The following is a 26,788-nucleotide window of genomic DNA, read 5'->3' on the forward strand; positions in this document are numbered from 1 at the left end:
AAACTTCCTAAATATTCGGAAAACCAAGTTTAAGAACAATTGTTAATGTTGATAATTAATAATTAATAATTTATCTGCTAAAGAAATCAGTCATTTTGCAATAATTTCCACCTATACAATAAACAGCCTAATTTAAAAACAAGTCAACTTTTGGGGCCACCACTTACAAGAATGAGCTTACTAAAGCAAACTTTAAAAAGGAAATCCTGTCAGATATTTTCTCATTACCCTAAATACCGAGCCTCATTTGTCACTCTGGGGTGGCAGTCCTTATCTAAAACAGGCCTTTCAAGAGTTAAGATGCGAGTGCACAGATCATAATGGTTCCTTAATGTCCAATCTGGAAACATATGACCGAGGCTGCCTGTCTATAAGAGAAAGGCAGTCATGTGAAAAATATTTTAGTCTTGCATAACTTTTTCTTTTATTTCATTCATCTCCAACACCAATTAGACATACACTGATAACGTGTTGTCTGCTATTTTGACAGCATGATAAAGGTAATATCATGTCTGTGAAATTTAGTAATTGTGAACAAGTTCCAGCCAAGCGCTGTGCAAAGATCGCCGTCGTCACGACTATCTCTGTACTGCACAGGAGAACTTTGTATTAAACGCTAAACAGACTGGTCAATACAACACAAAAACAAAACATATACAAAATACATATGCCAAGCCATCAGTATACCAAGCACAGAAAGCATAAACAAATTGCGTTAACATATATAAATGAGCAGTGACGCCCAATTTCTGTACCTACAGCTCAGAGGCGAACATTCTGGCCTGCTTAATTTGTCAGGCTTATAATCAATAACTGATTTACCTGCCCTATACACCCCCATCTGAAATCACCGTGTCAAGTCTGACACACAGAATCAGCAAGAATAATCAAAAACGAAGAACACACGAACCTGTTTGTTTTTTCATAAAAATGAGCTATGCATCTTCGTCAACACAATGTACCCTAATGTCCCAGACGAAGACGCACCTCTCATCTCTCCTCACAGACTTTTAACCACCGGATCAGTCATTCAATTCAACTGGTGGCAGCATGTGGCCACAATTCAAAAATGTCCGAATTCGAAAATCGTTTTTATATAGGCATATAGCCCTTAAAATTCCAAGCAAGAGCAACATTTTACTTTCTGGCCAGAAGCAATATAACATTTGCTAAAAAATAAAACAAATCTTCTCCATAGACATTTCCTCGGGGCACTGGTTTTGCACAGAATAGAACAAGGGAATCCTTCTCGACTTACATTTCTCAGCTGCCCTGTCTTATCAGAGAAGCTAAAAATAGCCCCTCAGCGCGGCTTGAGCCTGGGCTGCCAGCCATCTTTTTTTTTTTTTTCTTACTCCTGGCCCCCAAGGCTCTCCGGCTGCAGGCATTACACAGATGCGATGTCAGAGAAGCTTTCTAAGCAGTGCCTCTGTTCTGCTCCTCTCACCGGCCCCCACCTACACTGGCTACAAGGTCAGAATCTGTCTCCGATTTCTGTATCACATTCTGCTCTACACAGCCCCCACCTTCTCCTCACTCTGAAGCTGTCAAAGACAAAAAGACTACTCAATTCCATAAAAACTGCAATAATTCGCCCAATTGAAAAATTATTTTTACATACAATTTGCACTCAGGGGGTCATAATCTTACCGACTTGACCCAGCACATTGGCTCACTGGACCACCAAGAACACAAACCTGTATTCTTGAACAATTTGCAAATTCGAAATATCCACAATTCTTTTTCTCAAGCTAAACCCTTAATGGATCACTAATTATTTTTCGTTAACACTTTGTACATTAGGGGTGTCATCAAATCACAGGCGTTGATATTACCCTAGCTACACCCCTCTCAAGTCCCTTTTAACAACGTAATCAAATGTTGGACCATGAAAACACCAGCCATGCGCTGATCTTTTGGCGGGAGGCTCAAGAACACTTGAGCTACTATATCATTATCATATGTATCTGGGTACTTGTAGTTGGCACTCCAACTGGTCTTTCTACTGGGGCCACTCTTGCTAGGTCCTCTGAAAGGACGGGATAAATACCAGCAACGTCAGTATTTCTTTCTCTGTCAGCCTGCGCTCATTTTACCTGCTCCACTTCCTCCTGTAACATCTTTTCCTTGGCTTTTCCAGACTCCAGTCTACTTCTCTCTGCTTCGTGAAACACTTACTCTGTTCTCCTATGTGACTCCTTGCGCCAAAACTCAATGGCATCCTTCCGAGCTGGTCTACATTTTCTCTTTCATAAGAGTGTTTCGTTGTCTGTCTACTTGTTCTGCTTTTACTCGGATACCTTCCTCAACTAATACGTTTTCTCGGGCTTTGTCTGAATCCTCCCTACTTTTCTCTTCTTTTCTGAGCGCTTTCTCTGTGCGTCTATGCTATTCTTTACGCCATAATTCAATGGCATCTTTCTGTGACTGTCTGGCTTTCTTTTTCCATAATGCTTCTTCTACTCTCATGATGCAATCTGCATCCCATGTCCCAACAGCGGGCCATCTCTGATTCTCTGCTAAATCCTTGGTGTAGTCCACCCACAAATTGAGATATAATACGGCATCTCGGCCATGTCTATGGTACATAAAGTACCCTGGAGTGTCCCTAGGTGGAATGGGAACGGCTTCCTCGAGTATTCCTTTTCTAGTTTTTATCTGTCTTAATTTTGAGAATAACGGCATCTTAAACCTTGCTACTTGATTCTTACTCGGACTTGAACACAATTAATACAATAAACACAGTAATGAAGATCGAACAATCACTCATACCACGACATTTAAAACACATTAAAACATTTTAAAACGAACAACGATAATTAGAATAAAACCAGCTAACTGCAAAATACTAGATGTACTGCTAAACAGTACAGATACACTGCTAAAACAGTGCAGACCAGGTCTGTGTACCCAAACCCGTCTTGACCGGCACAAACCAATGTGCACGTCTAGATGCGTCCCCAGCAACGGTACTCACCGGGAAGCACGGAACGGAACAGAAGGCCTCGGAAACTCTGGACTGGACTAGACCAGACTGGACTCGACTCGACTCGTGACGTGGATACTTCGGAACTTCGGAATCTGGTGGGCCTCTGTATACCTCGGACACAGCTCTCTCGCAGGTGGGCTCTGGGTAGGACAATCTGCGTTCCTCACCGCCTCGTCTGGATGCCTGGTCGCAGTCCGTCCCCTTCGTTGGCCTGAGGGAGTTGGCGGGAAGACCCGCGACGTGCGCGCTTGAAGTCCGTCACGGCTATGGAAGGGGGCAAAACTGGACCGTCATCTCCGGCGTGTGGGGAAAGAGATTGAACTGTTCGGGCGCCATTATGTCATGAATAAAATATTACGCTCTCAGAATTTTAGTATATAAATAAGATCATGCATAAAGCAAGAGGCTGAGTCTGTGGTATCAGGTTCATAAAGGGCTTTATTCCAATAACTCGAGTCAAAGGGAGAATATTACCATCACCACAAAGGATCTGGAAGGGACTCAAAAGTATTCTCAATATTCTCAAAACATTATTCACAGAGTACAGTATATAAACATTTCTCAATTGTACGTAAGCAAAAGAGCAAGAGAGAATGAGATAAGAGCATGTGGGCGTGTAAGTAGGCGTGAAGGTGGGCGTCCATGTGGGCGTCCACTTGATGATAATGGGTAATTTGTCATGTGTGGGTGGATACCTGGAGGGGGTTGCGTGATCTGCTGGAATTGTACTGGAACTTTGCCTTACTTGTGCTCAACTCGAGCATGACGTGTAACTGACGTGGGGAGGGTTGCTATGCAACCGGACAAGTCTGGAAGTGAGGCCTTCAGTGAGTGAGGCCTTCAGTGTCAGAACGACCAGCACATCTTGTATTATCTGATATCCGATGTCTGGAGCAGGGACTGATTTGTGACATAGGTTGCTCATCACCAAGAGCCGATGTGGCATCTATTTCTTCATTTACTTCATTTACTGCAGAGGCCTTACATGGGGGCTATGGGCTTTTTACTGACGTGAGCTTTGCAATCTCACAAAGAGAGACAGTAAGGCTGGGCTCCCTCCTTGCAGATGGGTCGCGTTCATTCCTCCTTCACCAGGCAGGAATGCGGCTCTGTAGGAGTAAGCAGATAACCGTGCTCAATACTGTCTCGGTACCTTGTGACAGGGCCCCTTTGGCTGAGGCCCAAGTGTGTAAGGCCAAGGATACGCAGCTGCAGCTTTCTGAACGTCTGAGGCCTGAAACCTCTGTTCGAGTCTAGCTGAGCCACAAACACGGGTTTGCATGTGGTGCAGGAAAACATGATGCAAAACGTGTAGGCCTTAATACAGATTTGTCGTTTCTCTCATGGGGAACTGAATGATGACAGGCCACGTTATAGCATAAGTAACATGATAGGAAAGGCCATGGAGGGGAAATGCATAGGTTACATGCATGCGCACATAGGCGTTGGGGGGCACATGGGGACATATAGGCCTCATAGATTTTTATTTTCCACACATCTCTGCATTAACAGTGTTTTAAATTGACTTATATGCTGTGTGTTACAGGATGGATACCCAATCAATGTCCAGTGCATTGATAAAGTGAGTGGAAAATTGTCTGAAGTTTGGTGAGGAATATATCCTGGAACATGCTAATAAAAGATGCTGTTGAGGGAATTATTATATGAGATCTATTCTGTGTTTCTGTTTGATCACAACAAAGAAGTACTGAAATCAAAGGACTGCAAGTAATTTTTTCTTAGCACTTACAGTTTAGTGTGTGATGCATATACAATTTAGGAAAAATATGAGCAGATGAAGAGTAGTCTGAATTGGGTAATGAGACATTGTCTCATCTCAACCATTGTACTCAGCCAAGCCAACCACAAGCCACTTCCAATACCAGGAGAGCAGCATCAGCTGGTCTGGGAAAACTAAACATGCCACAGCACAACCTCTTTTACAGCACCTGCCAGCCACAGGTTTCTGGTTGCTTGTTCTCCTTGCTCAGGAGATCCCTGCTAGGGGGGTGACTAGCTCTTGTCTCAGACCTTTCCTAAGGTGAGGGAGTAACAAATGCACTCAGCCAGTGACCTCTATGTTGAGCTTCCTCTGCTCCAATGCTCAAACTCATCAATGCAGTATATATATCTTAGTTTTCAAGTTACTCACACTCATAGGGTGAACATGACGGGATTTTGATTCATCTTGTTTGCAGTACTAGTGTCACTGCAGGCATAAAAACAAGATGCAAAATTGCACCAAAAGCAAACACTTTGATCACAACATTTTGTCTATCTCATACAAGGATCAATGCTCATTTGCATATTGCATCATTCACATTCAGCCTCATTTACATGCAAATTTGAAGACTGTGCACATTTGATGCTAATGAATAGGCAGTAGTTAGTATTCAAGCTTCAGGCAATATCTCTTAAGATAAATTCTTGATGATTTTTGACGCTTATTAAAAGAAGAGCCAGATCAGAGTAACTTCAATTGAAGTATGTCTACTATTTGATAGTATATTTAAAAGGGACTTAGATGATTTCTTAAAATTTGTTAGCAGTTGTGAAACTGCTTGCTGTCATTTCTCTGATTTTCTGTTTACTTTAAGGAAATTACCAGCTATATTTTTGAATTTATGAAAACCATGGGGATGGCAGCCAGGCTAAATCTTGTTGCCTATTTACCATATATGTCACGTCCTTGGTACATTGTGATCTGCACCACGTGCCCTTGTGTTCTTCAGGGGGTCATAACCTCAGTATTTTTGTTGACTAGAGTGGGAGTGTGGCATCAGTGTAGCAATAACTTCTGCTCAGGCTAAATCGTGGAAGACTCAGAAGTAGACAAGCAGGCAGATGGCCATTTACCTGACCTCCACAGCACTGTAAACTGTCATAAGAATTCCACATGCATGAGCAGTGACCATTCAATAAAAGTGCACTTCAGCTCTGTCCTGGACGCCTTAATGTAAGGTTCATCCGGAGATCTGTTTGCCTTCCCAATACTTCTTCTTCTCTAAATACTATGCCTTGCCATCTGCACCCCACACATTAAGACTCAGTAGAAATGCTGCCCGGTTTCAGACATTCTATTCTCAATTAATCGCATATCGTTAGACTCAGTAGAATCACCACTTGCTCTCTTTCATTTTTTACTGTATTCCAGCTCCAATTAATGCAACCAAAATTTTAACTTTGCTTATATTTATATTCATGATTCCTAATGCCACCAAAACGCCTTTAGTTAGAGGTTTTCCTGCCCCTCCATGCCTATATTTTTTTGACCTGCTTGTAAAATCCCTCCTTTATATGATATTCACGAAGAACTTCTTGATTCTCTTTTGGAGTATCAGTCGTCACTCTCCTCCTGGACATTTGCCAGTTTTCTGCATTGGTCTCTCCTTCCATTGTGCTTTGGATACTGCTCTGAGGTGAATATCTGTTCCTTTGAATTTTGCATTAAAAATGCTGTAGAACATAACAATAGAGAAATTCTGAATCCTTTCTCATTTAGGACTTCTACTTACCTCGTAAAATCTTTCACCTCTTTGATATTTGAAGCCTGGTATTGCTGCATCCTAGCTCCATATTCTAAACTGTATATATTGCGAATCCGATACCCACCTTATCAAGTTGCTTTATGCCATTGATGCCCTCACAGTCTTAGCTTTTTCCACACCTTGTTGTTGGTCAATGACTTGTCGGTCTCCCGAGTCCTTTGATGATTGGCCTGATATTTACTTATGTACGGTTCTGAGTCTTTACAGAAGTTAGTCGCTGACCGGCTATACCAAATCTTATGAATGAAATAAAGGGGAGCTCATTTTGAAAGTTGGAGAAAATACTACACATCTTGAGTCTCATGCCTAATAGAGATGGAAACTGTTGTCTGAATAGTCTCTGACATCAAGAATTTTGTGGTAAATGCCAAAAATATGTTTGAAATACTAACAGACAATTAAAACAAAATTAAGTAATTTTTGGAGAAAGGGAAGAAGAGAAGTTTTAAACTTACAAAATACAGCTTATGTAGCGTTAATGCACAGGGTCGATAAGCAAATGTCACAAAATGGAGGACGATTGTCTGAATTGTTGCAAAATGTTCAGTTTTGTGAAAAAGTGCCCTATATTTTGGATGCAACTCAGAAAGAAGAGTTGAAAAAAAGACTTTATTATGATTGACACAGTACGTTTCAGACACACTAAACATATGTTCTGTAGTATTTTGATTCATCTCTGCATTAACAGTGTTTTAAATTGACTTATATGCTGTGTGTTACAGGATGGATACCCAATCAATGTCCAGTGCATTGATAAAGTGAGTGGAAAATTGTCTGAAGTTTGGTGAGGAATATATCCTGGAAAATGCTAATAAAAGATGCTGTTGAGGGAATTATTATATGAGATCTATTCTGTGTTTCTGTTTGATGACAACAAAGAAGTACTGAAATCAAAGCACTGCAAGTAATTTTTTCTTAGCACTTACAGTATAGTGTGTGATGCATATTCAATTTAGGAAAAATATGAACGGATGAAGAGTAGTCTGAATTGGGTAATGAGACATTGTCTCATCTCAACCATTGTACTCAGCCAAGCCAACCACAAGCCACTTCCAATACCAGGAGAGCAGCATCAGCTGGTCTGGAAATAGTAGACATGCCACAGCACAACCTCTTTTGCAGCACCTGCCAGCCACAGGTTTCTGGTTGCTTGTTCTCCTTGCTCAGGAAATCCCTGCTAGGAAGGTGACTAGCTCTTGTCTCAGACCTTTTCTAAGGTGAGGGAGTAACAAATGCACTCAACCAGTGACCTCTTTGTTGAGCTTCCTCTGCTCCAATGCTCAAACTCATCAATGCAGTATATATATCTTAGTTTTCAAGTTACTCACACTCATAGGGTGAGCATGATGGGATTTTGATTCATCTTGTTTGCAGCACCAGTGTCACTGCAGGCATAAAAACAAGATGCAAAATTGCACCAAAAGCAAACACTTTGATCACAACATTTTGTCTATCTCATACAAGGATCAATGCTCATTTGCATATTGCATCATTCACATTCAGCCTCATTTACATGCAAATCTGAAGACTGTGCACATTTGATGCTAATGAATAGGCAGTGGTTAGTATTCAAGCTTTAGGCAATATCTCTTAAGATAAATTCTTGATGATTTTTTACGCTTATTAAAAGAAGAGCCAGATCAGAGTAACTTCAATTGAAGTATGTCTACTATTTGATAGTATATTTAAAAGGGACTTAGATGATTTCTTAAAATGTGTTAGCAGTTGTGAAACTGCTTGCTGTCATTTCTCTGATTTCTGTTTACTTTAAGGAAATTACCAGCTATATTTTTGAATTTATGAAAACCATGGGGATGGCAGCCAGGCTAAATCTTGTTGCCTATTTACCATATATGTCACGTCCTTGGTACATTGTGATCTGCACCACGTGCCCTTGTGTTCTTCAGGGGGTCATAACCTCAGTATTTTTATTGACTAGAGTGGGAGTGTGGCATCAGTGTAGCAATAACTTCTGCTCAGGCTAAATCGTGGAAGACTCAGAAGTAGACAAGCAGGCAGATGTCCATTTACCTGACCTCCACAGCACTGTAAACTGTCATAAGAATTCCACATGCATGAGCAGTGACCATTCAATAAAAGTGCACTTCAGCTCTGTCCTGGACGCCTTAATGTAAGGTTCATCCGGAGATCTGTTTGGCTTCCCAATACTTCTTCTTCTCTAAATACTATGCCTTTCCATCTGCACCCCACACATTAAGACTCAGTAGAAATGCTGCCCGGGTTCAGACATTCTATTCTCAATTAATCGCATATCGTTAGACTCAGTAGAATCACCACTTGCTCTCTTTCATTTTTTACTGTATTCCAGCTCCAATTAATGCAACCAAAATTTTAACTTTGCTTATATTTATATTCATGATTCCTAATGCCACCAAAACGCCTTTAGTTAGAGGTTTTCCTGCCCCTCCATGCCTATATTTTTTTGACCTGCTTGTAAAATCCCTCCTTTATATGCTATTCACGAAGAACTTCTTGATTCTCTTTTGGACTATCATTCGTCACTCTCCTCCTGGACGTTTGCCAGTTTTCTGCATTGGTCTCTCCTTCCATTGTGCTTTGGATACTGCTCTGAGGTGAATATCTGTTCCTTTGAATTTTGCATTAAAAATGCTGTAGAACATAGCAATACAGAAATTCTGAATCCTTTCTCATTTAGGACTTCTAATTACCTCATAAAATCTTCCACCTCTTTGATATTTGAAGCCTGGTATTGCTGCATCCTAGCTCCATATTCTAAACTGTATATATTGCGAATCCGATACCCACCTTATCAATTTGCTTTATGCCATTGATGCCCTCACAGTCTTAGCTTTTTTCACACCTTGTTGTTGGTCAATGACTTGTCGGTCTCCCGAGTCCTTTGATGATTGGCCTGATATTTACTTATGTAAGGTTCTGAGTCTTTACAGAAGTTAGTCGCTGACCGGCTATACCAAATCTTATGAATGAAATAAAGGGGAGCTCATTTTGAAAGTTGGAGAAAATACTACACATCTTGAGTCTCATGCCTAATAGAGATGGAAACTGTTTTCTGAATAGTCTCTGACATCAAGAATTTTGTGGTAAATGCCAAAAATATGTTTGAAATACTAACAGACAATTAAAACAAAATTAAGCAATTTTTGGAGAAAGGGAAGAAGAGAAGTTTTAAACTTACAAAATACAGCTTATGTAGCGTTAATGCACAGGGTCAATAAGCAAATGTCACAAAATGGAGGACGATCGTCTGAATTGTTGCAAAATGTTCAGTTTTGTGAAAAAATGCCCTATATTTTGGATGCAACTCAGAAAGAAGAGTTGAAAAAAAGACTTTATTATGATTGACACAGTACGTTTCAGACACACTAAACATATGTTCTGTAGTATTTTGATTCATCTCTGCATTAACAGTGTTTTAAATTGACTTATATGCTGTGTGTTACAGGATGGATACCCAATCAATGTCCAGTGCATTGATAAAGTGAGTGGAAAATTGTCTGAAGTTTGGTAAGGAATATATCCTGGAAAATGCTAATAAAAGATGCTGTTGAGGGAATTATTATATGAGATCTATTCTGTGTTTCTGTTTGATGACAACAAAGAAGTACTGAAATCAAAGGACTGCAAGTAATTTTTTCTTAGCACTTACAGTATAGTGTGTGATGCATATTCAATTTAGGAAAAATATGAGCAGATTAAGAGTAGTCTGAATTGGGTAATGAGACATTGTCTCATCTCAACCATTGTACTCAGCCAAGCCAACCACAAGCCACTTCCAATGCCAGGAGAGCAGCATCAGCTGGTCTGGGAATACTAAACATGCCACAGCACAACCTCTTTTGCAGCACCTGCCAGCCACAGGTTTCTGGTTGCTTGTTCTCCTTGCTCAGAAGATCCCTGCTAGGGAGGTGACTAGCTCTTGTCTCAGACCTTTCCTAAGGTGAGGGAGTAACAAATGCACTCAGCCAGTGACCTCTATGTTGAGCTTCCTCTGCTCCAATGCTCAAACTCATCAATACAGTATATATAGCTTAGTTTTCAAGTTACTCACACTCATAGGGTGAACATGACGGGATTTTGATTCATCTTGTTTGCAGCACTAGTGTCACTGCAGGCATAAAAACAAGATGCAAAATTGCACCAAAAGCAAACACTTTGATCACAACATTTTGTCTATCTCATACAAGGATCAATGCTCATTTGCATATTGCATCATTCACATTCAGCCTCATTTACATGCAAATCTGAAGACTGTGCACATTTGATGCTAATGAATAGGCAGTGGTTAGTATTCAAGCTTCAGGCAATATCTCTTAAGATAAATTCTTGATGATTTTTGACGCTTATTAAAAGAAGAGCCAGATCAGAGTAACTTCAATTGAAGTATGTCTACTATTTGATAGTATATTTAAAAGGGACTTAGATGATTTCTTAAAATTTGTTAGCAGTTGTGAAACTGCTTGCTGTCATTTCTCTGATTTTCTGTTTACTTTAAGGAAATTACCAGCTATATTTTTGAATTTATGAAAACCATGGGGATGGCAGCCAGGCTAAATCTTGTTGCCTATTTACCATATATGTCACGTCCTTGGTACATTGTGATCTGCACCACGTGCCCTTGTGTTCTTCAGGGGGTCATAACCTCAGTATTTTTGTTGACTAGAGTGGGAGTGTGGCATCAGTGTAGCAATAACTTCTGCTCAGGCTAAATCGTGGAAGACTCAGAAGTAGACAAGCAGGCAGATGTCCATTTACCTGACCTCCACAGCACTGTAAACTGTCATAAGAATTCCACATGCATGAGCAGTGACCATTCAATAAAAGTGCACTTCAGCTCTGTCCTGGACGCCTTAATGTAAGGTTCATCCGGAGATCTGTTTGGCTTCCCAATACTTCTTCTTCTCTAAATACTATGCCTTTCCATCTGCACCCCACACATTAAGACTCAGTAGAAATGCTGCCCGGTTTCAGACATTCTATTCTCAATTAATCGCATATCGTTAGACTCAGTAGAATCACCACTTGCTCTCTTTCATTTTTTACTGTATTCCAGCTCCAATTAATGCAACCAAAATTTTAACTTTGCTTATATTTATATTCATGATTCCTAATGCCACCAAAACGCCTTTAGTTAGAGGTTTTCCTGCCCCTCCATGCCTATATTTTTTTGACCTGCTTGTAAAATCCCTCCTTTATATGATATTCACGAAGAACTTCTTGATTCTCTTTTGGAGTATCAGTCGTCACTCTCCTCCTGGACATTTGCCAGTTTTCTGCATTGGTCTCTCCTTCCATTGTGCTTTGGATACTGCTCTGAGGTGAATATCTGTTCCTTTGAATTTTGCATTAAAAATGCTGTAGAACATAACAATACAGAAATTCTGAATCCTTTCTCATTTAGGACTTCTACTTACCTCGTAAAATCTTCCACCTCTTTGATATTTGAAGCCTGGTATTGCTGCATCCTAGCTCCATATTCTAAACTGTATATATTGCGAATCCAATACCCACCTTATCAAGTTGCTTTATGCCATTGATGCCCTCACAGTCTTAGCTTTTTCCACACCTTGTTGTTGGTCAATGACTTGTCGGTCTCCCGAGTCCTTTGATGATTGGCCTGATATTTACTTATGTAAGGTTCTGAGTCTTTACAGAAGTTAGTCGCTGACCGGCTATACCAAATCTTATGAATGAAATAAAGGGGAGCTCATTTTGAAAGTTGGAGAAAATACTACACATCTTGAGTCTCATGCCAAATAGAGATGGAAACTGTTGTCTGAATAGTCACTGACATCAAGAATGTTGTGGTAAATGCCAAAAATATGTTTGAAATACTAACAGACAATTAAAACAAAATTAAGTAATTTTTGGAGAAAGGGAAGAAGAGAAGTTTTAAACTTACAAAATACAGCTTATGTAGCGTTAATGCACAGGGTCAATAAGCAAATGTCACAAAATGGAGGACGATTGTCTGAATTGTTGCAAAATGTTCAGTTTTGTGAAAAAGTGCCCTATATTTTGGATGCAACTCAGAAAGAAGAGTTGAAAAAAAGACTTTATTATGATTGACACAGTATGTTTCAGACACACTAAACATATGTTCTGTAGTATTTTGATTCATCTCTGCATTAACAGTGTTTTAAATTGACTTATATGCTGTGTGTTACAGGATGGATACCCAATCAATGTCCAGTGCATTGATAAAGTGAGTGGAAAATTGTCTGAAGTTTTGGTGAGGAATATATCCTGGAAAATGCTAATAAAAGATGCTGTTGAGGGAATTATTATATGAGATCTATTCTGTGTTTCTGTTTGATGACAACAAAGAAGTACTGAAATCAAAGGACTGCAAGTAATTTTTTCTTAGCACTTACAGTATAGTGTGTGATGCATATTCAATTTAGGAAAAATATGAGCAGATGAAGAGTAGTCTGAATTGGGTAATGAGACATTGTCTCATCTCAACCATTGTACTCAGCCAAGCCAACCACAAGCCACTTCCAATACCAGGAGAGCAGCATCAGCTGGTCTGGAAATAGTAGACATGCCACAGCACAACCTCTTTTGCAGCACCTGCCAGCCACAGGTTTCTGGTTGCTTGTTCTCCTTGCTCAGGAGATCCCTGCTAGGGAAGTGACTAGCTCTTGTCTCAGACCTTTCCTAAGGTGAGGGAGTAACAAATGCACTCAGCCAGTGACCTCTTTGTTGAGCTTCCTCTGCTCCAATGCTCAAACTCATCAATGCAGTATATATATCTTAGTTTTCAAGTTACTCACACTCATAGGGTGAGCATGATGGGATTTTGATTCATCTTGTTTGCAGCACTAGTGTCACTGCAGGCATAAAAACAAGATGCAAAATTGCACCAAAAGCAAACACTTTGATCACAACATTTTGTCTATCTCATACAAGGATCAATGCTCATTTGCATATTGCATCATTCACATTCAGCCTCATTTACATGCAAATCTGAAGACTGTGCACATTTGATGCTAATGAATAGGCAGTGGTTAGTATTCAAGCTTCAGGCAATATCTCTTAAGATAAATTCTTGATGATTTTTTACGCTTATTAAAAGAAGAGCCAGATCAGAGTAACTTCAATTGAAGTATGTCTACTATTTGATAGTATATTTAAAAGGGACTTAGATGATTTCTTAAAATTTGTTAGCAGTTGTGAAACTGCTTGCTGTCATTTCTCTGATTTCTGTTTACTTTAAGGAAATTACCAGCTATATTTTTGAATTTATGAAAACCATGGGGATGGCAGCCAGGCTAAATCTTGTTGCCTATTTACCATATATGTCACGTCCTTGGTACATTGTGAGCTGCACCACGTGCCCTTGTGTTCTTCAGGGGGTCATAACCTCAGTATTTTTATTGACTAGAGTGGGAGTGTGGCATCAGTGTAGCAATAACTTCTGCTCAGGCTAAATCGTGGAAGACTCAGAAGTAGACAAGCAGGCAGATGTCCATTTACCTGACCTCCACAGCACTGTAAACTGTCATAAGAATTCCACATGCATGAGCAGTGACCATTCAATAAAAGTGCACTTCAGCTCTGTCCTGGACGCCTTAATGTAAGGTTCATCCGGAGATCTGTTTGGCTTCCCAATACTTCTTCTTCTCTAAATACTATGCCTTTCCATCTGCACCCCACACATTAAGACTCAGTAGAAATGCTGCCCGGTTTCAGACATTCTATTCTCAATTAATCGCATATCGTTAGACTCAGTAGAATCACCACTTGCTCTCTTTCATTTTTTACTGTATTCCAGCTCCAATTAATGCAACCAAAATTTTAACTTTGCTTATATTTATATTCATGATTCCTAATGCCACCAAAACGCCTTTAGTTAGAGGTTTTCCTGCCCCTCCATGCCTATATTTTTTTGACCTGCTTGTAAAATCCCTCCTTTATATGCTATTCACGAAGAACTTCTTGATTCTCTTTTGGACTATCATTCGTCTCTCTCCTCCTGGACGTTTGCCAGTTTTCTGCATTGGTCTCTCCTTCCATTGTGCTTTGGATACTGCTCTGAGGTGAATATCTGTTCCTTTGAATTTTGCATTAAAAATGCTGTAGAACATAACAATAGAGAAATTCTGAATCCTTTCTCATTTAGGACTTCTACTTACCTCGTAAAATCTTCCACCTCTTTGATATTTGAAGCCTGGTATTGCTGCATCCTAGCTCCATATTCTAAACTGTATATATTGCGAATCCGATACCCACCTTATCAAGTTGCTTTATGCCATTGATGCCCTCACAGTCTTAGCTTTTTTCACACCTTGTTGTTGGTCAATGACTTGTCGGTCTCCCGGGTCCTTTGATGATTGGCCTGATATTTACTTATGTACGGTTCTGAGTCTTTACAGAAGTTAGTCGCTGACCGGCTATACCAAATCTTATGAATGAAATAAAGGGGAGCTCATTTTGAAAGTTGGAGAAAATACTACACATCTTGAGTCTCATGCCTAATAGAGATGGAAACTGTTGTCTGAATAGTCTCTGACATCAAGAATTTTGTGGTAAATGCCAAAAATATGTTTGAAATTTTAACAGACAATTAAAACAAAATTAAGTAATTTTTGGGGAAAGGGAAGAAGTGAAGTTTTAAACTTACAAAATACAGCTTATGTAGCGTTAATGCACAGGGTCAATAAGCAAATGTCACAAAATGGAGGACGATTGTCTGAATTGTTGCAAAATGTTCAGTTTTGTGAAAAAGTGCCCTATATTTTGGATGCAACTCAGAAAGAAGAGTTGAAAAAAAGACTTTATTATGATTGACACAGTACGTTTCAGACACACTAAACATATGTTCTGTAGTATTTTGATTCATCTCTGCATTAACAGTGTTTTAAATTGACTTATATGCTGTGTGTTACAGGATGGATACCCAATCAATGTCCAGTGCATTGATAAAGTGAGTGGAAAATTGTCTGAAGTTTGGTGAGGAATATATCCTGGAAAATGCTAATAAAAGATGCTGTTGAGGGAATTATTATATGAGATCTATTCTGTGTTTCTGTTTGATGACAACAAAGAAGTACTGAAATCAAAGCACTGCAAGTAATTTTTTCTTAGCACTTACAGTATAGTGTGTGATGCATATTCAATTTAGGAAAAATATGAGCGGATGAAAAGTCGTCTGAATTGGGTAATGAGACATTGTCTCATCTCAACCATTGTACTCAGCCAAGCCAACCACAAGCCACTTCCAATACCAGGAGAGCAGCATCAGCTGGTCTGGAAATAGTAGACATGCCACAGCACAACGACTTTTGCAGCACCTGCCAGCCACAGGTTTCTGGTTGCTTGTTCTCCTTGCTCAGGAGATCCCTGCTAGGGAAGTGACTAGCTCTTGTCTCAGACCTTTCCTAAGGTGAGCGACTAACAAATGCACTCAGCCAGTGACCTCTATGTTGATCTTCCTCTGCTCCAATGCTCAAACTCATCAATGCAGTATATATATCTTAGTTTTCAAGTTACTCACACTCATAGGGTGAACATGACGGGATTTTGATTCATCTTGTTTGCAGCACTAGTGTCACTGCAGGCATGAAAACAAGATGCAAAATTGAACCAAAAGCAAACACTTTGATCACAACATTTTGTCTTTCTCATACAAGGATCAATGCTCATTTGCATATTGCATCATTCACATTCACATTCAGCCTCATTTACATGCAAATCTGAAGAATGTGCACATTTGATGCTAATGAATAGGCAGTGGTTAGTATTCAAGCTTCAGGCAATGGGCCTCATGTAGGTAGCGAAATACCGGTCGGTAACGGACGATTTTCGGTAAAAATGCCGTTACCGACCGGTATTCAGACAAGTGAGATGTAGGAGTCCAAAAACCACTTTTCGGTAAATATGAGGCGGTAAATACCGATTCATAGTTACCGAATTCTAAAATACCGATCCATATTTACCGAATACATAATTAACGATTCGGTAAACATGAAGTGGTAAATATGAAGTGGTAAAATTTTAAAATGACATGTAGGAGCAGTCGGTAATTAAGAAATCCAGTAAAATCGGTAAATAAGAGTCGGTAATTAACACGGATTAAAAGCAGGTGGTAACCATCAACAATGGATAAAAGCAAACCCAAAATGCAACAGCGTGGACAACATGGCCGCTATGTACGTCATTGCAAGGCGCCTACGTCTACAGGCAGCAGGACTGAGGGTGTGGCGACGGGAGGAACAAATCTACAGACAGCGCATCACACTATTCCAGCTGACTGATGCAGAGATACATGAGAGGTACAGGCTAGACCCCGAAACCATCATGGACTTAATCAGGGACCTACACCCACTCCTGGACCATCCAATAAGAAGGGCGCACGCCATACCCCCACATGTGCAGGTGCTCTGCAGCCTACATCTGTTGGCATCCGGCAGTTATCAGGTGGTGATAGCTGCGGTGGGTGGGGTATCCCAGAGTTGCCTGTCCCGTTTCTTCAGGAAGTTCCTGGATGCCATGATGCAGAGAATGCACCACTACATAAGCTTCCCCAACACACAGGCTGCACTGCAGAAAACAAAAACTGACTTTTATCACATGGCACAGTTCCCCCATGTCATCGGCTGTATTGATGGTACCCACATCCCAATCTGTCCACCAGCTGATACAGAGCACATCTACAGGAACAGGAAGTCCACCCACTCCATCAATGTGCAGGTGATCTGTGATGCAGGGAACATCATCACAGATATTGTTGCAAAGTTTCCTGGGAGCACCCACGACTCTTACATCTTCCAGAATAGTGGGATATACACACGACTGAGTGCCGGAGAATTCGGAGAGGGATACCTGCTAGGTAAGTAACAGTGACGCCCCTTGAAACCTGCAAATCATATTGTCATGAGGCATGTAACTGATGGTTCCCTTTTACTCATCCAGGCGACAGTGCATATGCATGCCATTCATCCTCACTCCCTACCTACACCCAGCAACCCAGAGTGAGAGACGATACAACGTGGCACACAAAACAACACGCAATGTGGTGGAGCGCACGTTTGGACTACTGAAGAGCAGGTTCCGCTGCCTGCACAAGAGCGGAGGCGCACGCCAGTACAAACCCATCACCTGCTGCAAGATTATTGCCACTTGTGCAATGCTGCACAACCTTGCCACGAAAAAAGGGACAGATGTGGAACTAACATATTTTGAGGACAACGAGGATGAGTCAGGCCAGCCAGAGGGCAACGCAGCTAGAGTGCCAACTGCAATCGATGGGAGAGAGAGACGTGCAGAGATCACATCCAACTATTTCTGAGTAAGTAAGGGGACACAGCGAGTTGTGAGCAGTCATGACGTAGTTTTAATGTGGCACCACGACATGAACACATGATCAGGCCAATCTGGCAATATACCATCTATAGTATGTCCAGGGTTACGTCACCCATTGGGAAGTGGCTAGGCAGGGCTACATCAATGTTTGCGCATACGCGCTGCAGTGGTGGATTGCACGGCCTGTGCATCCTCACTAGAGCCAACCCCAAGCCGCCTGCTGCTCCTGCGTGTTTCTGGGACGGGGGGTGTGATGCTGCTGCTGGTGTCGATGCCCTCCGCAGCATCCCCTGCAGCAGTTGTCGACGCCTGACTAGTCATTAGCACCCCTAGTGCACTTGTCACCTGCACCATCCCCCGAGACAGGTCGCTGCAGCACTGTGTTAGGCCCTCCTGCATCGTCACAGAGCGCCGGCACAGTAGAGAAGTGGCAGTTGCCAGACGGTTGAGTGCCCTGCTGGTAGTGTCCCTTCTCTGGCGTTCCCGGCGCCGTGCTTCGATGTCAGCATCTAATTTGCTGCACAACTGCTGGATAGACTGGGACATGTCCCGAATGCCCGCAGCCATGCCGCTAATGTTAGTGTCCATGTTGACTAATGTTGTCTTCATCACCCGCATGTGCCTCTGGACTGACATGACTGCCTTTGATTGCAGGCGCTGTTGCTTTAACATTTGGCCCTCGAGCCCCAAGAAGACACCATGGCCGTCAGTGGGTGCTGGTGGACTCTGGACACGCGACCTGCGGCGCCCTCTTACTTCCGTCTGTGCTGCCTGTGAGGTGTGGGGCACAGTGGCATGGCTCCCTTCCTGGGGCCCGGTGCGGTCTTCTGGTCCCATGCTGTCGTCTGACGAGGTGTCTAAGGCTCGTAGCCTGGCTGCTGGACGCCTCCTCATTCTCACGCCTGCAAGCGGAGATGTGGCCGGTGAATCGAACATGAGTGGCGATGCTGGCTCTGGTGGTGGTGATGCTGGCTCTCGGTGAGGTGACGCTGGCTCTCGGTGAGGTGATGCTGGCTCTGTGTGCGGCGTGGCTGGCTGTGTTGGTGGTGCGGCTGCCAGTGGGCCTGCTCCCTGGTCTGAACTTGTGCTGGCTAGAGGTGATTTATGTGGCCGGTGTGCCGTCTCTCCTGCAGCATGCCCTGTCCTGCATGATGTCACATCTGTGGACAGAAATACAACATTGGCTCAGTGTCCCCGAAGGGCTGCATTGCAAGCGTCACAATAAATCATTTCACATTCCAATATGTCCCCTGTCTCCTTGTTCCTCGAGTGCGTGACATGCCTTGTTGCCCTGTAACATTTACGTCATGGTTAGTGTTGCCCTGACTACATCTCCCGGAATGCATTGCCTGTCTGCACTGACACGTGTGGACTGCAGTGTGATTCTCGTTTCACAATGGGGGATGTGGGATAGGGGTAGGGGGGGCTACATTGCTGTGCTTTCGTCTTACCTTGGTGTGTTGCGGCTCTGGCAGAGCTGTCGGCGTCCCCAAGTCCCACGACGCTCTCTTGCTCGATTGTGGCCGCCACCAGCTCCTCCAGTTCGGTGAGGGCAGGTGCCCTGTTGGTTCCACCGCCGGTCTGGCTGGCCTCCTTCTGGATGTCGCCCATCTTCCTCTTGGTTACAATCCGGAGGTCATACCAGCGCTTTTTGAGGACCTCGATGTCCCTGTGGGTCACTCCCACAGCATTGACCTGCGCCTGGATGGCCAGCCATATGTTGCGCTTTTCCACCTCAGGCACTTGCAGGGATTGCCTCCCAAACAGCTTCTGGTGCTGCTTCACGACCTCCTCCACCAGCACCTGGAGTTCCTTGGGGCTGAATTTCAGCTTCCTCCTCCTTTCCCCTCCGTCTTTCTGTGTTCTCTGGCTGGACATGCTGTTCGTTTCCCGCTCGCACATGCAACTGCTCCCTGCCTCTCCTCTGCACTCCAAGCCTCTCCAGGGTCGGCTAATTATGTACACCTGCCTGGGTGTGGCCACTTCGGCTAATTGTGTACACCTGCCTGGGTGTGGGCAGTTCCTGGTTGGGTGGGCTGTCGTTGCACAGGATTAGCTGTTTCGTCAAGTCATGTGATGTTATTTACCGAATCCGTACATACCGATTCGGTATCTTCCGATTCGGTAGATACCACCTCGGTATTTTCCGATTCGGTAGATACCACCTCGGTATTTACCGAATCGGTGAATTCTGATTCGTATTTACCGAATGTTACCGAATCGGTAACTGTTACCGAATTTTTACCTACATATAACTTACCGATTCTAATTTACCGATTCGGTACGGCTCGGTATTTAAGAACCGGTAAAATTTATTTACCTACATGAGGCCCAATATCTCTTAAGATAAATTCTTGATGATTTTTGACGCTTATTAAAAGAAGAGCCAGATCAGAGTAACTTCAATTGAAGTATGTCTACTATTTGATAGTATATTTAAAAGGGACTTAGCTGATTTCTTAAAATTTGTTAGCAGTTGTGAAACTGCTTGCTGTCATTTCTCTGATTTTCTGTTTACTTTAAGGAAATTACCAGCTATATTTTTGAATTTATGAAAACCATGGGGATGGCAGCCAGGCTAAATCTTGTTGCCTATTTACCATATATGTCACGTCCTTGGTACATTGTGATCTGCACCACGTGCCCTTGTGTTCTTCAGGGGGTCATAACCTCAGTATTTTTATTGACTAGAGTGGGAGTGTGGCATCAGTGTAGCAATAACTTCTGCTCAGGCTAAATCGTGGAAGACTCAGAAGTAGACAAGCAGGCAGATGTCCATTTACCTGACCTCCACAGCACTGTAAACTGTCATAAGAATTCCACATGCATGAGCAGTGACCATTCAATAAAAGTGCACTTCAGCTCTGTCCTGGACGCCTTAATGTAAGGTTCATCCAGAGATCTGTTTGGCTTCCCAATACTTCTTCTTCTCTAAATACTATGCCTTTCCATCTGCACCCCACACATTAAGACTCAGTAGAAATGCTGCCCGGTTTCAGACATTCTATTCTCAATTAATCGCATATCGTTAGACTCAGTAGAATCACCACTTGATCTCTTTCATTTTTTACTGTATTCCAGCTCCAATTAATGCAACCAAAATTTTAACTTTGCTTATATTTATATTCATGATTCCTAATGCCACCAAAACGCCTTTAGTTAGAGGTTTTCCTGCCCCTCCATGCCTATATTTTTTTGACCTGCTTGTAAAATCCCTCCTTTATATGCTATTCACGAAGAACTTCTTGATTCTCTTTTGGACTATCATTCGTCACTCTCCTCCTGGACGTTTGCCAGTTTTCTGCATTGGTCTCTCCTTCCATTGTGCTTTGGATACTGCTCTGAGGTGAATATCTGTTCCTTTGAATTTTGCATTAAAAATGCTGTAGAACATAACAATACAGAAATTCTGAATCCTTTCTCATTTAGGACTTCTACTTACCTCGTAAAATCTTCCACCTCTTTGATATTTGAAGCCTGGTATTGCTGCATCCTAGCTCCATATTCTAAACTGTATATATTGTGAATCCGATACCCACCTTATCAAGTTGCTTTCTGCCATTGATGCCCTCACAGTCTTAGCTTTTTCCACACCTTGTTGTTGGTCAATGACTTGTCAGTCTCCCGAGTCCTTTGATGATTGGCCTGATATGTACTTATGTAAGGTTCTGAGTCTTTACAGAAGTTAGTCGCTGACCGGCTATACCAAATCTTATGAATGAAATAAAGGGGAGCTCATTTTGAAAGTTGGAGAAAATACTACACATCTTGAGTCTCATGCCTAATAGAGATGGAAACTGTTGTCTGAATAGTCACTGACATCAAGAATTTTGTGGTAAATGCCAAAAATATGTTTGAAATACTAACAGACAATTAAAACAAAATTAAGCAATTTTTGGAGAAAGGGAAGAAGAGAAGTTTTAAACTTACAAAATACAGCTTATGTAGCGTTAATGCACAGGGTCAAGAAGCAAATGTCACAAAATGGAGGACGATTGTCTGAATTGTTGCAAAATGTTCAGTTTTGTGAAAAAGTGCCCTATATTTTGGATGCAACTCAGAAAGAAGAGTTGAAAAGAAGACTTTATTATGGTTGACACAGTATGTTTTAGACACACTAAACATATGTTCTGTAGTATTTTGATTCATCTCTGCATTAACAGTGTTTTAAATTGACTTATATGCTGTGTGTTACAGGATGGATACCCAATCAATGTCCAGTGCATTGATAAAGTGAGTGGAAAATTGTCTGAAGTTTGGTGAGGAATATATCCGGGAAAATGCTAATAAAAGATGCTGTTGAGGGAATTATTATATGAGATCTATTCTGTGTTTCTGTTTGATGACAACAAAGAAGTACTGAAATCAAAGCACTGCAAGTAATTTTTTCTTAGCACTTACAGTATAGTGTGTGATGCATATACAATTTAGGAAAAATATGAGCAGATGAAGAGTAGTCTGAATTGGGTAATGAGTCATTGTCTCATCTCAACCATTGTACTCAGCCAAGCCAACCACAAGCCACTTCCAATACCAGGAGAGCAGCATCAGCTGGTCTGGAAATAGTAGACATGCCACAGCACAACCTCTTTTGCAGCACCTGCCAGCCACAGGTTTTTGGTTGCTTGTTCTCCTTGCTCAGGAGATCTCTGCTAGGGAGGTGACTAGCTCTTGTCTCAGACCTTTTCTAAGGTGAGGGAGTAACAAACGCACTCAGCCAGTGACCTCTATGTTGAGCTTCCTCTGCTCCAATGCTCAAACTCATCAATGCAGTATATATATCTTAGTTTTCAAGTTACTCACACTCATAGGGTGAGCATGATGGGATTTTGATTCATCTTGTTTGCAGCACTAGTGTCACTGCAGGCATAAAAACAAGATGCAAAATTGCACCAAAAGCAAACACTTTGATCACAACATTTTGTCTATCTCATACAAGGATCAATGCTCATTTGCATATTGCATCATTCACATTCAGCCTCATTTACATGCAAATCTGAAGACTGTGCACATTTGATGCTAATGAATAGGCAGTGGTTAGTATTCAAGCTTCAGGCAATATCTCTTAAGATAAATTCTTGATGATTTTTTACGCTTATTAAATGAAGAGCCAGATCAGAGTAACTTCAATTGAAGTATGTCTACTATTTGATAGTATATTTAAAAGGGACTTAGATGATTTCTTAAAATTTGTTAGCAGTTGTGAAACTGCTTGCTGTCATTTCTCTGATTTTCTGTTTACTTTAAGGAAATTACCAGCTATATTTTTGAATTTATGAAAACCATGGGGATGGCAGCCAGGCTAAATCTTGTTGCCTATTTACCATATATGTCACGTCCTTGGTACATTGTGATCTGCACCACGTGCCCTTGTGTTCTTCAGGGGGTCATAACCTCAGTATTTTTATTGACTAGAGTGGGAGTGTGGCATCAGTGTAGCAATAACTTCTGCTCAGGCTAAATTGTGGAAGCCTCAGAAGTAGACAAGCAGGCAGGTGGCCATGTACCTGACCTCCACAGCACTGTAAACTGTCATAAGAATTCCACATGCATGAGCAGTGACCATTCAATAAAAGTGCACTTCAGCTCTGTCCTGGACGCCTTAATGTAAGGTTCATCCGGAGATCTGTTTGGCTTCCCAATACTTCTTCTTCTCTAAATACTATGCCTTTCCATCTGCACTCCACAAATTAAGACTCAGTAGAAATGCTGCCCGGTTTCAGACATTCTATTCTCAATTAATCGCATATCGTTAGACTCAGTAGAATCACCACTTGCTCCCTTTCATTTTTTACTGTATTCCAGCTCCAATTAATGCAACCAAAATTTGAACTTTGCTTATATTTATATTCATGATTCCTAATGCCACCAAAACGCCTTTAGTTAGAGGTTTTCCTGCCCCTCCATGCCTATATTTTTTTGACCTGCTTGTAAAATCCCTCCTTTATATGCTATTCACGAAGAACTTCTTGATTCTCTTTTGGACTATCATTCGTCACTCTCCTCCTGGACGTTTGCCAGTTTTCTGCATTGGTCTCTCCTTCCATTGTGCTTTGGATACTGCTCTGAGGTGAATATCTGTTCCTTTGAATTTTGCGTTAAAAATGCTGTAGAACATAGCAATAAAGAAATTCTGAATCCTTTCTCATTTAGGACTTCTACTTACCTCGTAAAATCTTCCACCTCTTTGATATTTGAAGCCTGGTATTGCTGCATCCTAGCTCCATATTCTAAACTGTATATATTGCGAATCCGATACCCACCTTATCAATTTGCTTTATGCCATTGATGCCCTCACAGTCTTAGCTTTTTTCACACCTTGTTGTTCGTCAATGACTTGTCGGTCTCCCGAGTCCTTTGATGATTGGCCTGATATTTACTTATGTAAGGTTCTGAGTCTTTACAGAAGTTAGTCGCTGACCGGCTATACCAAATCTTATGAATGAAATAAAGGGGAGCTCATTTTGAAAGTTGGAGAAAATACTACACATCTTGAGTCTCATGCCTAATAGAGATGGAAACTGTTGTCTGAATAGTCTCTGACATCAAGAATTTAGTGGTAAATGCCAAAAATATGTTTGAAATACTAACAGACAATTAAAACAAAAGTAAGCAATTTTTGGAGAAAGGGAAGAAGAGAAGTTTTAAACTTACAAAATACAGCTTATGTAGCGTTAATGCACAGGGTCAATAAGCAAATGTCACAAAATGGAGGACGATCGTCTGAATTGTTGCAAAATGTTCAGTTTTGTGAAAAAATGCCCTATATTTTGGATGCAACTCAGAAAGAAGAGTTGAAAAAAAGACTTTATTATGATTGACACAGTACGTTTCAGACACACTAAACATATGTTCTGTAGTATTTTGATTCATCTCTGCATTAACAGTGTTTTAAATTGACTTATATTCTGTGTGTTACAGGATGGATACCCAATTAATGTCCAGTGCATTGATAAAGTGAGTGGAAAATTGTCTGAAGTTTGGTGAGGAATATATCCTGGAAAATGCTAATAAAAGATGCTGTTGAGGGAATTATTATATGAGATCTATTCTGTGTTTCTGTTTGATGACAACAAAGAAGTACTGAAATCAATGACTGCAAGTAATTTTTTCTTAGCACTTACAGTATAGTGTGTGATGCGTATTCAATTTAGGAAAAATATGAGCAGATGAAGAGTAGTCTGAATTGGGTAATGAGACATTGTCTCATCTCAACCATTGTACTCAGCCAAGCCAACCACAAGCCACTTCCAATACCAGGAGAGCAGCATCAGCTGGTCTGGGAATACTAAACATGCCACAGCACAACCTCTTTTGCAGCACCTGCCAGCCACAGGTTTCTGGTTGCTTGTTCTCCTTCCTCAGGAGATCCCTGCTAGGGAGGTGACTAGCTCTTGTCTCAGACCTTTCCTAAGGTGAGGGAGTAACAAATGCACTCAGCCAGTGACCTCTATGTTGAGCTTCCTCTGCTCCAATGCTCAAACTCATCAATGCAGTATATATATCTTAGTTTTCAAGTTACTCACACTCATAGGGTGAACATGACGGGATTTTGATTCATCTTGTTTGCAGCACTAGTGTCACTGCAGGCATAAAAACAAGATGCAAAATTGCACCAAAAGCAAACACTTTGATCACAACATTTTGTCTATCTCATACAAGGATCAATGCTCATTTGCATATTGCATCATTCACATTCAGCCTCATTTACATGCAAATCTGAAGACTGTGCACATTTGATGCTAATGAATAGGCAGTGGTTAGTATTCAAGCTTCAGGCAATATCTCTTAAGATAAATTCTTGATGATTTTTGACGCTTATTAAAAAAAGAGCCAGATCAGAGTAACTTCAATTGAAGTATGTCTACTATTTGATAGTATATTTGAAAGGGACTTAGATGATTTCTTAAAATTTGTTAGCAGTTGTGAAACTGCTTGCTGTCATTTCTCTGATTTTCTGTTTACTTTAAGGAAATTACCAGCTATATTTTTGAATTTATGAAAACCATGGGGATGGCAGCCAGGCTAAATCTTGTTGCCTATTTACCATATATTTCACGTCCTTGGTACACTGTGATCTGCACCACGTGCCCTTGTGTTCTTCAGGGGGTCATAACCTCAGTATTTTTGTTGACTAGAGTGGGAGTGTGGCATCAGTGTAGCAATAACTTCTGCTCAGGCTAAATTGTGGAAGCCTCAGAAGTAGACAAGCAGGCAGGTGGCCATGTACCTGACCTCCACAGCACTGTAAACTGTCATAAGAATTCCACATGCATGAGCAGTGACCATTCAATAAAAGTGCACTTCAGCTCTGTCCTGGACGCCTTAATGTAAGGTTCATCCGGAGATCTGTTTGGCTTCCCAATACTTCTTCTTCTCTAAATACTATGCCTTTCCATCTGCACTCCACAAATTAAGACTCAGTAGAAATGCTGCCCGGTTTCAGACATTCTATTCTCAATTAATCGCATATCGTTAGACTCAGTAGAATCACCACTTGCTCCCTTTCATTTTTTACTGTATTCCAGCTCCAATTAATGCAACCAAAATTTGAACTTTGCTTATATTTATATTCATGATTCCTAATGCCACCAAAACGCCTTTAGTTAGAGGTTTTCCTGCCCCTCCATGCCTATATTTTTTTGACCTGCTTGTAAAATCCCTCCTTTATATGCTATTCACGAAGAACTTCTTGATTCTCTTTTGGACTATCATTCGTCACTCTCCTCCTGGACGTTTGCCAGTTTTCTGCATTGGTCTCTCCTTCCATTGTGCTTTGGATACTGCTCTGAGGTGAATATCTGTTCCTTTGAATTTTGCGTTAAAAATGCTGTAGAACATAGCAATAAAGAAATTCTGAATCCTTTCTCATTTAGGACTTCTACTTACCTCGTAAAATCTTCCACCTCTTTGATATTTGAAGCCTGGTATTGCTGCATCCTAG

At 41.3% G+C, this 26,788-nt stretch overlaps 7 non-coding genes across 7 annotated transcripts; all 7 read right to left on the bottom strand.

Moving 5' to 3' along the window:
• Positions 1-4,779: 4,779 nt before the first annotated feature.
• LOC146811493 (Nuclear RNase P) lies at positions 4,780-5,086 on the bottom strand. The gene has a single exon (XR_014967221.1).
• Positions 5,087-7,503: 2,417 nt separating this feature from the next.
• Positions 7,504-7,810, bottom strand: LOC146811494 (Nuclear RNase P). Its single transcript, XR_014967309.1, has one exon.
• Positions 7,811-10,226: 2,416 nt separating this feature from the next.
• Positions 10,227-10,533, bottom strand: LOC146811495 (Nuclear RNase P). Its single transcript, XR_014967249.1, has one exon.
• A 2,418-nt stretch (positions 10,534-12,951) lies between these two features.
• Positions 12,952-13,258, bottom strand: LOC146811496 (Nuclear RNase P). The gene has a single exon (XR_014967192.1).
• Positions 13,259-15,674: 2,416 nt separating this feature from the next.
• On the bottom strand, positions 15,675-15,981 carry LOC146811497 (Nuclear RNase P). Its single transcript, XR_014967310.1, has one exon.
• A 6,304-nt stretch (positions 15,982-22,285) lies between these two features.
• On the bottom strand, positions 22,286-22,592 carry LOC146811498 (Nuclear RNase P). Its single transcript, XR_014967307.1, has one exon.
• A 2,416-nt stretch (positions 22,593-25,008) lies between these two features.
• Positions 25,009-25,315, bottom strand: LOC146811499 (Nuclear RNase P). The gene has a single exon (XR_014967207.1).
• Positions 25,316-26,788: the final 1,473 nt, after the last annotated feature.

Source organism: Triturus cristatus, chromosome 7 (genome assembly GCF_964204655.1).
Source record: "Triturus cristatus chromosome 7, aTriCri1.1, whole genome shotgun sequence".
Taxonomy (NCBI): Eukaryota; Metazoa; Chordata; class Amphibia; order Caudata; family Salamandridae; genus Triturus; species Triturus cristatus.